General features: G+C 32.7%; 1 pseudogene; it reads right to left on the reverse strand.

Moving 5' to 3' along the window:
• Positions 1-9,063: 9,063 nt before the first annotated feature.
• On the reverse strand, positions 9,064-9,408 carry LOC101956304 (U1 small nuclear ribonucleoprotein C pseudogene; annotated as a pseudogene).
• Between the last annotated feature and the right edge of the window lie 5,619 nt (positions 9,409-15,027).

Raw genomic sequence — 15,027 nt, forward strand, 5'->3', positions numbered from 1 at the left:
CTGACTAGAGTGAGATGAAATTTTAGTGTAGTTTTAATTTCACCAGCATTTGTTGTTGGTTGTGTTCTTGATGACTGCCATTCTGACTGAGATGGAATTTTACTATAGTTTTGATTTGCATTTCTCTGTCATTATTGTATTTTTCATACCAGTTACATCTCTGATGATACCAACCTTTACGTTCCTGGTATTATTAATGTATCTCTATTTTTATATATTGTTTAAAGCAGTTCTGGAAGTTTATTAGTTTTATTAATATAGAAACAGGATTCATTATTTTGCACCTTTCTAATATAACATAATATTTATAACTTTATACTTTGTTTAAAGATTGAATTATCAGCATTTCACAAATGTTAATTTATTGTGTTTTATTATCATCCAGTTGCATATTTTCTAATTTCCAGCTGATATTATTTGTCCTTAAGTCTTTTGGCTGATATTATCATAGCTGTACCAAGTTTTTTATGATTAACACTTTCATGGTAAATCTTTATATAGAAATCCTTTTTGCTTTAAGGGTTTTGCTTTTAGGTTTATAGTGTACATAATTCTTATAAATAAATATACTTGGATCTAACTTTTTAAATATAGATTTATAGTTTGTGTTATAAGGGAAATGTTTTGCTTTTAAACTTTTAAACTAATTACTGACATGCTATTATGTTGGTATTTGATTTTGATTTTGTCCTACCTGTTCATTATTCATCAGTTGTTTTCTTTATCTCTTTTGGAAGCATTTTGAATATAATTTTAAATTCCTTTTTATTTTATTTGCATTTTATTCATTCCTTTGTGTTTCTTTGGGAGTTTTTCTTTAGATAATAAAATGTACATGTATAATTTATTGGAGATAACTTCAAAATCTTACTATTTTATGAATAATTTAAGAAATTTATAATCATGTATTTTCAATTGTTACATGTTTTACTTCTAAATATTCTATAACATACATTTCCTATTTTATTTTAAATGGACAGTTGTCTTAGGAACAACTAAATATGTGGTATAATAATTTCAAAGACCCTTGATAATTACTAATTTGCTTTTTTCTGTTCTTTGTTATTCTTTTAATACCAGTTTTTCTCACGTCCTTTTCTTTTAGCTTACCAAAAAATTTTTGTGGTGTTCGTAATGGAAATTAATTCCTTCATGTTTTTACTCTCTGAAAATGACTTCATGAGCTACAATTTTTACCAGTGAAATTGACATAAGTGAAGAAAAATTTATTCTTTGGTAAGCTTCTTGGAAATGGGCACTCTCACACTGCTGGTTATAAGGAACAGAAAATAATAGAACTATATACAGTTGTGTTTTTAAAATGTTTTATCTTTTGTCTTAAGTATTAAAAAACTTGGAATTATAAGAGAATCCAGGTGTGTGCAGATGTGTATATAGATTGTAAAGGGTGTATTTTATTTTTAATAGGAAAAAATGGATACAATATCAATTTATTTAGTAAATGACAACATACCCATGTGATAATGAAATACTACTTCACTATTAAAATTCATTTTTTAAGATTATGTTTCTAGAGTTGAGAAATGCTAAAAAGCTGTTGTGTATAATGTAAATATCTTCTGAAAAATACACATACTTTCACCTGCCTGGGGGAAAAAGCCATCAAATTTTACAGTGGTAATTTTTCTTTGTAATATTTGTTTTTTTTTCCCCCAACTTATTAGCCCTGAGTTTGCAATTAGACAAAATTCCTATACTGTTTTTTTCAAGAAATAATTATGAAGGGCAGCAGGAAATATTTAATATGCCATTGAGGAGAAAACACCTAAGAACTACTGACCTCTGGAATTGAGCTAATTCCCCAGAGAGGATAGATGTCTTTCTTGCCTGAAGGGCCAGGAATGGATCCATTTAATTTGTCTTCCTATCTTCTTGATTCCCCAGCTAATGAGCTGTGGTAAGGGGATAAAAGTTAAGCTGTAGAAGTCATGGAGGCCAAACATTGTAATCCTTAATTTAAAAAAAAGCCAATTATAAATGGAAGTGCCACTATATTTTATAGGACTAGTGAAAAGTTTGGTTTATACATTTTCAGGTTTCCAAAATGTTTTGAAGTTAGCATTTCATGTTTCTCAGGATGTGTTATGATTCGTTTTACCAGAGAACTAGGAACTGGAAAATTGTTAGTTTGGTGACCAGAAATGAAATATTTTGACCTGAGGCTAGTTGACCTGTCAGGGAACCAGTAATGAGCAGAAGAAGGGTATGTTTCATCTAACACTTCAGTTTCTATTTTTATCTGTGCACACATGCATTACTTTAAGGGATGTGCTCTGTGCATTTTGAAGTCTTGTAGTATTGTGACAAATTGGGATTTAGGTCTTAAGACATTGGGCTAATTGTCAACTCTGTTTCCTTGGTGAAAAAAAAATACAAAAGGACTTACTTAAAAGAGAACTTTAAAGCATTCTTATTAATTTCATAGTTCATAATATTAAAATGTTTCTTAGCATTAGATGGCTATTGCCAGAAAGAGGCATGGTTCAATTACTACTTAATATTACATCAAGAAAAACTTATTGTAACATGGATGTCAGGTAGGTTCTTTGTCTTGTCAATTCAAAGAATGAAATCCATGGACACAAGGGTGAGAGCAAATTAACAGGATTTATTACAGTAATAGAAAGAAAGAAAGAGCGAGCTCCCAAAGAGGGGTGGGTGACTGGTCCCAAGAGAGGTACACCAGTAGGTGTTTGTTGTCTAGGGATTTTTATGGGTTTGATCTGTCCCTGTAGGTGATGGGTAGAAAATCGGATTCAGAAAAGGGGCCAATCAATTCTATCTATTTTGTCAGCAAATCTAGACAAAAGAGATTTGTAAGCTGTCGAGTGGACTATTAATAATTACTTGGAGGTGGATTGTCTTTAAATGCAGTGTATATTCAATCACACCAATCATCAAATATAAACAATTAATGCAAAAATGTTAGGTGTGCTGGAGCATCTCACCTAGCACTCAATGAACACTAATTAAACACTATAAGCAAATCACAAAATCCTAGGACAACCACAAGCCCTAAAATACCTCTGATGCTACATGACTTCTCTTAGCCAAAGAACAGACCTTGTCATTGTCTGGTGGTTCTCTCCTTTTCTGACGTTCATCAGCTGGGCATCAGAGAATGGTGGAGTCAGTCCAGGACGGACAGCAAGGTGGCCAGTCTCACCAATGTCCTTGGAGCAATGTGGCAGGACCAGCAATTTAACAGTTCCAAATTAGTTGTGTGTGTTGGAGATTGGTTACACCCAGTGAAAATTGATGTTCATTGGTTATGTCCAGTGAGGTGATGTAACTGTAGCTGGGCATGATCTTTGCACATGTCCATGGAGCTGTGCTCCCTATCATTTGTAACCAGTCATTGCTAAGCATGTCTGGGTCTAAAGCCCCTTATACCTCCTTATCAATTGCAAGCAGACATGAGTAAGCAGTTCAGTGGCTGCTGTTCCTTATGGCCAGCAACTTAGTTCCATCATGTCTATGGCAGGTGCTCCTTACATAAGCCTTTATTAATACAAGGGTGGGAGTGAGAGTCTGTTGGCACAGAGGAAGTAAATATTGTGATTGATTGTGTCTCAGGGCTGTTAATAACTGCAATGGGGCTAGGATCAACTGGAATCAGAAGTTTGATTTCCCAATCCTGTCTTCCTCCTTTTCTTCTGAGACCCCTTTTCCTGGCTACATATGGATGATCTTTCTTTCTCATAATGTTGGATCTGGACATGAGTTCATAGGAAAACTTAAATATGAGTGTGTGTGCATATGTGTATATATATTCTTAGCATTATACTGTGACTATTATCTTTGGAAATTTTAACCTAATATTTTTTTTCAAAAATTTCATTTTTAACAGATATGTGACATTCTCCTAGAGGATAAGCCTTTCTTTTTTCCATCAATCAATGAATTGCTGTTGAACTATCCAATCTTTGTCCCAGGATGACAAAAAAGTTGCATAGTTTTAAGAAATGGCTTTATGAAACCCCAAGTATCAGTGATTGTACAATGAGATTACAAAAAGTTATTCCTAAACAACTTATTTTTAACTCTGGATATTCATATGTCATATAAATGAGAATAGTTAATCCTTGCCTTCTAGCAGATTTAAGTTAGATAGGTTTCCTAAAGATATATTAAATCTATGACTGCATATTAGTTTTGCTATACTTCAACCTCACTTTTTAGTTCATGATATTTATGTATCTCTTGGGATATTTTTATGGCTAAATTATTTACATTAGTATATAAATAAGAAACCAAGAATAACAACAAAAAATACCAAAAGAAAATTACCTGGCCTCTGAATATCCTGTTCTTCAAACTGAGGATAATTATTCCAGTGTTTTAGGGTAGTGCCATCATGAGGTTAAAATTGGATAACTTTAGAGTCCATTACAGAATCAGAAAAAGACAGAGTTGAAAAAGTTTTCCTTCTCTCCTTTTTATTGGAGATAAAGCCAGTACAAAGATAACATTTTCTTTTAGCTAACACACATTCTGTGAAGTAGAACAATTCTAAAACCAAATTGAGTAGATGATAACCTATTCAGTGTTTCCCAGATGTTGGCATCTTAAATTGAACATATATACCTTTATACTATATATATATATATATATATATATATATATATACACATATATACCTTTATACTATATATATATATGTATATATATATATATATATATACACACACACACACACATATATACTAATAATATAAACATTATTTTATTTTTAAAAGATTTGTTTTGGTAACATAGGGAAAAAGATTTGGCCTTTGTTTTATAAAAGTAAGGTCCAGGGGCTAAGGATATAGTTCAGCAGTAGAGCACTTGCCTACCATGCATAAGACCCTGAGTTCAATGCCTGGTTCTGCCAAAAGAAAAAAGGATAATCATTTCTTTAGTAGTATAATTTAAAATATACTAAGACTATGACTATTTTTATGAATTTCTATCTGAAAGTGTTAAGATGCTTTACATCTTAAAGTATTATAAGAAAATATGTAACGTGGATGAAAGAGTCATTGCAAAGAACCATAGATACCAAACACTGTAGAATTTATTTTTAAGATTGCAAATAAATAAAGAATGACTATTTTATAGAGAAATTTGCCCTGCTGTATACATTTATGTTAATTTGCTTTTAAAGAGCAAATTTAAAAAGATCTAGCTAAATAGAGTTTAAAAATTAATAGAAATCCCTGATTATTACCCTAGTTTAATTATTTGTCTTTGCTTTTGTCTTCAGCAAAATTCTCATTTAGCTTCTACATTGAAAATAAGAGAGATGAGAGAGGAAAGAGAGCTTTAAAAAAATTAAGATTTTTCCATTGTTCTGTAAATATATGAGACACAATAAAATTTATATTTACAGTAAGCCTGTTACCACTTAAAGCATGCATCTTTATTACGGATGCTGTATCTACACCTTCAAATAACATTTTAAGAAAGATTCCAACTTGATGAGATTTTGTAATAAGCTGGCAATTATGCATGCTATACTGCATTTGCCTTATTCATTTATATTGTCCTATTCATACAAGTAACTATGATGTACAAATATATCTTGGCAATTTTTGTTTTCCTAAAGTGGTTACCTATTCATAATTATAAAAAAATGGTAAAATGAAGTTTCTTTAATCAGACAAATTCTTAGATTATTAATTAGTACTTGAATAATTTGGCCACTTTTTTAGACCTCTGGATTATTAGTATATTTGGTCATACATAAAAATTAGTGCTGTTTTTTTTTGTCAGAGTTGCCAATATTTATAAATCACTTACCAATATTTTACAAATCATTGAGCCTCTTTCAGGATTCCATTTTTATTAGACCATTTATTATTATTGTTTATTTTATTAAATATTATTGGGTAGAAGCTACTAAGTTTGCTTCTATCAATCAACAAATAATCAATATTTAGTACATGGCTTTCATATGCTAGGGCAATAGTAGCTTAGGCTTGCATATTCACAATTTTACTTTTAAGATATTCACATTAAAAGAAACAGAAATAACATATAGGAATTCATGGTGAACAATAAACACTGGTGTTATAGTTTGGATCAGGAATATTCCCCAAAGGTCCATGGGTTAAAGATGTGGTCCCAGTTCATAGTGCTACTGAAAGATGGTGGATCTTTGAAAAAGTGAGGATTTCTAGGAGTTCTTCAGTTATGGGAAATTCCCTAGCAAGGACTGAAAGTACCCCAGTCCCTCTTTCTTCTTCTGTTTTTGCCTCTCAGTCATGAGGAGAGTAGTTTTGTTCTGCCACATGTTCTTGTTATGAGGTATCTGCTGCAACAGGCCCAAAGCAACAGAGTCAACTGATTATGGACTGAAACCTTTACAACTAGGGACTAAAGAAATCTTTTCTTTTTATAGGTTGATCGTCTTGGGTATTTGTGATAGTAATGAAAAGCCCACACAAGTAGTTTCTGATTATATATGTAATGTAGTGCCTATTATAAGTGTTGTAGTTATTTAGGCAAGAAAGATGGGCCTCTTATCCCAGACATATGGTCACCCAGGCTGAGTATACCAGAGGTGTCCTATAAAGCCACCATTATAAACAATAATAATACTTTTTGTGAAGGGTGAGAGTTTATTAAAATACAAAATAAAATTTCTCAAGTATATAACTTTGTTTCTTTGACTAGTTGTAAACCTGTGAAATATATTTTGGTTCTGTGTAGCTGTGGATAACTCTGTCTGGGATGAGATCCGTTTCCTCGTGCATTACATTCCTCAGGGATTCCATGCTACTAGAGACAAATACCCACATTTCACTTCTTGAATTTCTCTAAGGCTCTATGCCTAGTGAGTGGACAACTAGCAAATACTGAATACTGATATGCTTAGATCAGTTTCTTTCACATTGATCAAAAGGTGTTAATTAAGAGGTTTCAATTAAATAAACTGTATCAATGGTTCCTGTTATGAGTAGCTCACATGAGCAGGTCACCTTTGAAATTGATTTTAAGACTCATTAAGGATTTTAACTTGGACCAGAGGAGATTTAACATATTTCAATGGGGGGGGGAGGCTTATTAATGACTATTTTATTTGTTATTAGGCTTTCTGGGGAGCAAGTATGGATTGTAAGTATTATTAACAAAATAACATGTGACATGTACTGCTGAATATGATGAATATGATAATAAAAGTTTAAATTCCAAAGCTGATTTTAGATAATATAGCTTTTCATCTTAGGCATTTTCATCTTAAATTTTAGTCTTTTGATCATACACAAAAGATAATTCACATACTAACCAGTAGTGAGTGCAAAAACAGTGTTATATAAGAAGTATTAAACTACAGCATCATTAACATTCTTGGTGTGATTATCCTGATTGAATTTATTCTGAATGTGACAGTATGCTAAACTACTAAATGACTGGTTTTGGTTAAGGCAGTCTAAGAAAAAAATCAAATAAAACTTGTAATAGCCAGATGCATTACCAGGATATATATTATGTAGCTCCTGATGAATTACTTCTGGTTGCTTTAATTAAATTGGTGACATGGTTGTGAACAAAGTAAAAACTTCTTACCTCACTTTTGTACCTTTTCCTGGGAGCATGTTCCAGGATGGTCAGGCACAGAATTAGGTGGGTTTTATGGATAATTTCTCAATGTACACCTCCCATAGTAAATTTCACACAGAGGCTGAGCCTGTGAAATAGGTAGAGAAGACTAGATTTTTCATATTATCAGTTTCTATAATGTTGTACATATGGTCATAATCTTGACTTTATCCTATATTCATTGGTTGAGATCATTTTATTACTAATAATATCTGAAAATGTAACAGAAATTTGAATATAATAGAAGATCGATTGGTAAATGTCTTTAGAACTGATATAATAAAAAGCCATTTAATGTTAGAACATTTTATAGATTTCAAAAGGTTTCCACTGCATTAACTTCTTTAAAATGTAAAATGATTATATGAATGGGATAGACCTTGTTAATATAATATCCTTTCACAGATGAGGAAGCAAACATTTGAAGATTGACTGAAGATTGTATTTTAATTACTGTTAGAGCTAGCACTAAAATCTTCCTTTTGACTTCAATTTCAGGTCTTTCTCCCTTAACATAACATGCTATTCATAAAATATATTTTTCAGTTGACTCTTGTCAATTAAATTTCTAAAAGTTGTGTTTTAAGGCTAAATGGCAAGTAGACAAGAGTTGATCTTATTATATATGGGCTAATTTCACTGTATCTTAATTATCCCAAACAGAGTGTCCTCAAGTAGGAGGAAGTTGTTATAACAAGAGTTAGATAAGATTGAAACTGTTCCCAGTCTCACGTGACATTGTGGAAAATTTCTTAAATAATAAGTCTAAGAATTATGAAAGAATGTGAAGATAAAGAGATATTTAAGGGCTGGGATTATGGTTCAGCAGTAGAACACTCGCCTAGCATGTCAGAGGCCCTTGGTTTGATCCTCAGCACCATATAAAAATAAATAAAATAAAGGTAATGTGTCCAACTACAACTAAAAAGTAAATATTAAAAAAGAGATGTTTAAAAACATCATTAGAATACTATATCATGGATTCTTCATGGCATAGATGATCTGATCTATTTTTCAGGTGAACCATTTGAGAAAGGTTGTGTATGAATTCTCAAAGGCTAAAATGTTTAAATTTGACTTACATAATGTTATTAGTAATATCTTCATATTTGTGGCTGGTTAATCTAAGGAGTAATGATCAATGACAATTTTGGGTGGAGAATCTCAACATTTTGTTTTCCCTGTTGAAAACTGTTTCGTTTTTCTCTCTCTCCCTCCCTCTCTTTTTTTTTTTTACTTTTTCTAAAAGACCTGATGACTTTATTTTCACATTTCACAATACAAATGAAAACTGTACCTCTTGTTTCCAACTTCTCCCCACCGAAACTATTCTCTTTGATTAAAATGGGGAGCAAGTCTTTGTTGTCATACAGTCAACACATGATCTCCTGGTGAAGTAGAACAAGTAATATGAAACTGAAAGTAAGTGCCTCCTCTCTATCCTTATCTGTCTGGTCATGTCATTCCTGGCCCAGTGGGTACCATTATGGGACAAGCAAGAGGTCTCATCATGGGAGTCCCAGGCATCATTGGCATTTGATTTCCTATGAGTGGCCTCATTCTGGGAGCAGATTTCACTAGCATCATCCCGGAAGGAGGAGGGCCCATCATTAGCATCCTGGGAGAGCCTCCAATATAGAGTGCTGGCATCATATCAGGGCAAGGAAGACCTGGTAAGCTAGGGGGATATAGGATCATAATACCTGCTGGAGGAGGTACAGAGAATGGACTAGGAGATATCTTTCCTTGTTGAAATATAGCCGTTGATCTGTCAATCAGTCTCTGAGCCTGCTTTTCCATTCATTTCTGATAGTAGTCTTTCCCATTTTTGTGTTTCCAATGAGTCTTTCTCACAGATGGAGAGTCCTGTAGTAATCACAATAAAATTTTGACATGTTGCTCTACAGGCCCTTGACTACTTGGCTCTTCATTTCTCTTTATATAATTTAGATGTCTAAGTAAAAGGCCATGAAGACAAAATTCACACACCAACAACACCCACCACTACCAGCACATAATCACAAATTCTTCTGAGGTTCCTACTTTCTGGACATGAAATCTTATGAGTTAGTCACTAAAAGGACATTTAATTTTTAAAAGTCTTGTAAAATCAATAAATTGCCCAAAGAAGACAAGAATTCCTCTTGAATCTTCATGAAATAGCTCACAATATTAAGAAAAATTAATACAAAATTGATGTTTCCTAAAAACAAAATTCTATACTTCAGGACTATTTAATCATGCCTTAATTTTGGAATTTCAATAATGTTAACTAAGCTATACAATTTACTTAGCACAAGCCCATGAGGTTTGTAGGATTTTTTTTTTCTGAAACACAACAGAAATGCATTCATTCTTTTTTCCTAAGTGAGAAGGTCAGCTTAGTTCTCTAGTTTATATATTCCTGAAAACCTTAAATAACCCTAGGTATAAAATGCTGAGTCCAGACCCTGGAATTCATTACTCAAGAAGACATTTACCAAAGATCTTTTGATCTAATATTCTCAGTTTCATATATTTCCAGGACAGATGAAATATCTGAAATCTGTGGAAGAAAATGCTCAAAAATACTCAGTCACCATTCATCATCCTGTTGGATAATTTCATCCTGACTCTCATTCCTCTCAGAGGTTATTTGTTTTGGATGCAAGTCCTTTGCTAAAGGAATGTCTTGGTATCACTTGAGCTAGAGATACATAAGAAAAATGATAAGAGGCTTTGTAATGCCTTGGTAATATAGACAACCTTTAAAAATTATACAAAATACGTTTACTTAATTGCATGGTTTTTAATTGCTAAGAGAGTCAATGATAATGATGGTTTCTTTAAGAAATTGAAAAAAGAAATTCACTAGTGCATTCAATGAATACTTTATCCAGGTGTTCTTTGGAATATTTTCAAAGGGAAGAACCAGAAAAATATAACTATTAATGTGTCCATCTATGTGCTGGCTGTATGATGGGAAATGACCATGACAGTGCCTGGCATTTATCTGTTTCTAGTATGTCACAAGAATGTAGATGGTCAGCAACATAACTTCAAGGACAATTGGCTAATGTTAGAACTGGAGAAACCATTAGCAATCTTGGAATTTAAATATCTTTGCTTGATTGTGAATTTGATTGGATTATTTGAGCAGTTTGTAGGTGATTTGCTTGTATGTAGGAGATGGAGAACTTCTCGGACTACCTGCTTTAGTATAAAATGTTTTTTCAAGCAATCCTCCCCTCTGTACTGAATGTCTGCTTGCTAAGCCACTTTATTAATTTGGCAATATAAAATTATCAAGAATGCATAAGTAATTTGGTATTCCACATATCTTCATATTGAGAATGATATGCTCTAAAACTAGGGATTAACAAATGATGACCTGAGACAAATCTAACTCATTGCCTATTTTTTTGTATGATCCATGAGCTGAGATGGTTTTTGCATGTTTGAATAATTAATAATGATAATATTTTGTGACTTATAAAAATTTTTTGAGATTCAAATTTTACTAGCACATGAAGTCTTACAGGAATGCAACCATGTCATTCACAGATAGGCTGTCTTTGCTGCTTTCATACAATGATGTATTCATACATTGATATATTGGAATAGTTGTAGGAGAGCTCATATAATCTCTACAGAATTTGCTATTTAATCCTTTACTAAATTTTTGGCTAGGGCTGGGGATGTGGCTCAAGCAGTAGTGTGCTCACCTGGCATGTGTACAGCCCGGGTTCGATCCTCAGTACCACATACAAAGATGTTGTGTTCGCTGAAAACTAAAAAAATAAATATTAAAATTCTCTCTCTCTCTCTCTCTCTCTCTCTCTCTCTCTCTCTCTCTCTCTTTAAAAAATATAAATAAATTATTGGCTGACTTTGGTCTACATTATAGAAGTGCTTATTTTCTTCTCTTGAAATAGGACTAAAATTAATATTACATCTTCAAAGGAAAAATTGCTAGAGCAACAAGTAGGGATTATAAATGGATGTAGATGAAATCAAGTGGCAATATCTTCATTGTTCCGAGATTATTTTAATTTTCATGGTGATATTATTTAATTAAACACTACCCTTGAACGCTATTGGATTATCTGAAAAAGTTACAACTCTGAACACCTTGAAGTTTATGATTATTACTTTAATAATATAATAAGTTTCTTTAAAATAGTAAAAATATATCAAACATTTTTCTCCCATATTTTTATTGGTATGTTAAGTTGTACATAGTGGCTGAATTTGTTGTTACATATCTGTATATGTATACAATATAACAATATATAATTTGACTAATATCATTGCTCTCTATCCCCCCCACCCCATCTCCTGATTTCTTTCCTCCATTTTACTGCTTGCTTTGATTCAAAACTTCTCTTTAGACTTCACATTTAAAAAATTTATATCTGGTAAATACAAACAGAGCTCTCAACTGCCTCTAGTCTCTCATTAAAACCAGTGAGGAATAAACACCCAGGAAAAAGGCCATCAGGTGTGTCACTCTGAGAAAAACAAAACAAAACAAATGTCAGAAAACTTAAAGTAGGCAGCTGCAGGTCAAGTTCAATCCTCAGACATATTTTTTCTTTCTTAGACACAGTGTTTTCTTTGAAAAATTTGAAATAATTGCCAATATATAAAAATTGAGAGACTTCAAAGTTTGGGCTATTGTTTTTTTTTTTTCCAAAAGATCTGAGAGTGATGAGCACACATCCTGGGCTGTAGATGAGTAGCAGGGCACCCTTTATATAGGAAGCGTGGTTTCTCCAGTACAATGTAATCTCCAGCTCCATAGCTTTGCTCATTTTCCTTGCCTGCTTGGCCCAGGAACCCAGGAGCCTTGTATTAGGTTCCTCCAAGCAACTGGTGAATGAGGCAAAAAAGAATGAAGGCTTGTGTAGGAGTTGAAGAGAGCATGTGTGTTCCAGAGCATGTGTCTGCACATCTGCCTGAATGAGCAGTGCATGACAATGATATTGTCCTGCATTTAAATGAAAACAGTGAAAAAAGGCAGAAGATAGTATCTTCTTCATAGAATGAGAATTCACATATTGACGTTATCAAGTACACCTAAACATTTTTAAAAAGATGAAACCCAAGCCAAGATTTCAGAATATATAGACATTAATAAAAGTGAAAACACTATGAATTAGAAAGTATGCGATATAGTTATAGTAGTGCACAAAGGGTGTGTGTGTATGTGTGTATGTGTGTGTGTGCGCGTGCGCGCGCGCTATGAATTGAACTCAGGGGTGTTTTACCACCAAACTACTGAATTACACTCCCAGTTCTTTTGAGACAGGATATCACTAAATTGCTGAGCCTTGCTTCAAACTTGTGATCCTCCTGCCTTAGCTTCATCAGACCCTGGGATTACAGATATGCCTCCAGCACCAAAAGACAATATGTTGCCTTAAAAATATAACAGACAAAAAAAATGTGACAATCTATGGGTTACACATTAAATAAACTGATAAAGAACCACGATATAAATTTAAGCCAAGATTAAAATAGAAATTAGAATTCAATAGAGCAGATATTAATGATTAAGAGGATAAATGGTATAACTTTGGTGATTAGAATAAAATAAATCTCATGTATTATTAAATCTATAGTACCTTATGGTTTATACTGTATACATTCAAAATTAAGTGTTGGTATTAGACTTAAATCTTTTGTATGGTGGGAGGGATGACATAGATCAACTAAATTTCTAGCCGAGTCACAAATATATTTTACCATCACAGAATTTCTATATAGTATCTCATTATTTAGAACTTTGATTTTTAAATTATTTGCATTTACTTATTTATTATGAAATTTATACTTTAGAAATCAAATATTTTATTTATTTTTTTAAATAATTTTTTTAGTTGTAGATGGACACAATATCTTTATTAATTTATTTATGTGGTACTGAGGATCAAACCCAGTGCCTCACATGGGTTAGGAAAGCGCTCTACAAATGGGCCACAACTCCAGCCCCAAGTATTTTATTTTTTTAACCTGGTAGACATACATAGACTGTTAGCAGAAAGTCGCACTTCTCCCTATGGTTAGAAGGTAGAAACCAAAATCCAATTTTTTGTTCAAAGTCATTTATGAAATAAAGAAGTGATATGTGCCCAAAGATGCTTTTGCATGCAATCAACTATACCCTTTCATACCCCAGAGTTTTACTTTTGAGTATTTACTATGGTTCAGTCATTAGAATGTCATTCATTCATAATCCTTGTCTTTGACCTATATTGCTGTAAGTAGACCATGTATAAATGTACTATAGAAAAACCTCTAAATGCACTGATTCTAAATTTCTCAAAGAAAATAATTTTATTGCAAAAAATCATGGGATATTTATCAAAATATGATTTTATTTATGATAACTTTTATTCAGACTTTTAAATTTTATTTATCTTATAATCATTGCCAAGATTTTTTAAATGTTTGCTCTGTTTTATCTATAATAGGCACAGAAGGAGTGCTTCAGTGCTTATTATGTATGTACCAAGTACTGTGCCAAGTTATTTATATTCAATACAGTATTTAGTCTTCAGAACAGCTGCAAAATTCCCATTTTATAGATGCATAGACTGAGACGCAGTGGTTAAGCTTTTTGCTCATTATGAATCATCTGGGTAGCAGCACCTGGATTCCAAGCTGGACTCTGATCTGATTATTATTCTTAACCACTCTTCTTTACTCCCTCTAAGTAGAGCCTCTCTGAAACACTCTGAGGGGGTGTTTCTCCAAACTTTACGTTATCCTTAAAAAACCAATTTAAGCCTTTCTCTTGTATCTTTCATTCTTCAAAGGCATACATACTATCATTTGTATCATTATCACTGGGGTGCCTTTCAGTGTTGACTCTCTCTTACATCCAAATAGAAAGATTGTTTCCTGTGTTGTGTTACCACACACACACACACACACACACACACACACACACACACATACGCAAAGCCACTTGACGATATCCAGCACCCCCTAGCTATTCATGACTTGGAGGCAGGCATTAATGAAAGGGCAAAAGCACTTTTTAAGAAGTACCAGTGTCTATAATTAGACTTCTCTTTATTCCCTGGAGTAGTTCCCTTTTACAACCCTGATTTTTATCTGGAGGAATTTTTTACTATTCATAATTTTAGTGCATACTTTCACATAAGTCTATTTTAAGAAAAATTTAGTTTGGTCTCTATGAATCTTCTTTTAGTCTTTTTTTCCCCCCATAGAGTAGTTTATTACTATTTTCTTTGATTTTAGCTTTATTTTCAAATTGTTAAAATTGTAAACTGTATTTAAAATTTGCCCTTACTTGAAACACTAGTATACATTTTATGGGGTATAAAAGGATCATTTGATATGGTCATTGTGTAATGACCAAATCAAGGTAAATAGCATTTTTATTTCCTTAAACACTTATTATTTCTTAGT

The sequence above is a fragment of the Ictidomys tridecemlineatus genome, chromosome 2, assembly GCF_052094955.1.
Source record: "Ictidomys tridecemlineatus isolate mIctTri1 chromosome 2, mIctTri1.hap1, whole genome shotgun sequence".
NCBI classification, from domain to species: Eukaryota; Metazoa; Chordata; class Mammalia; order Rodentia; family Sciuridae; genus Ictidomys; species Ictidomys tridecemlineatus.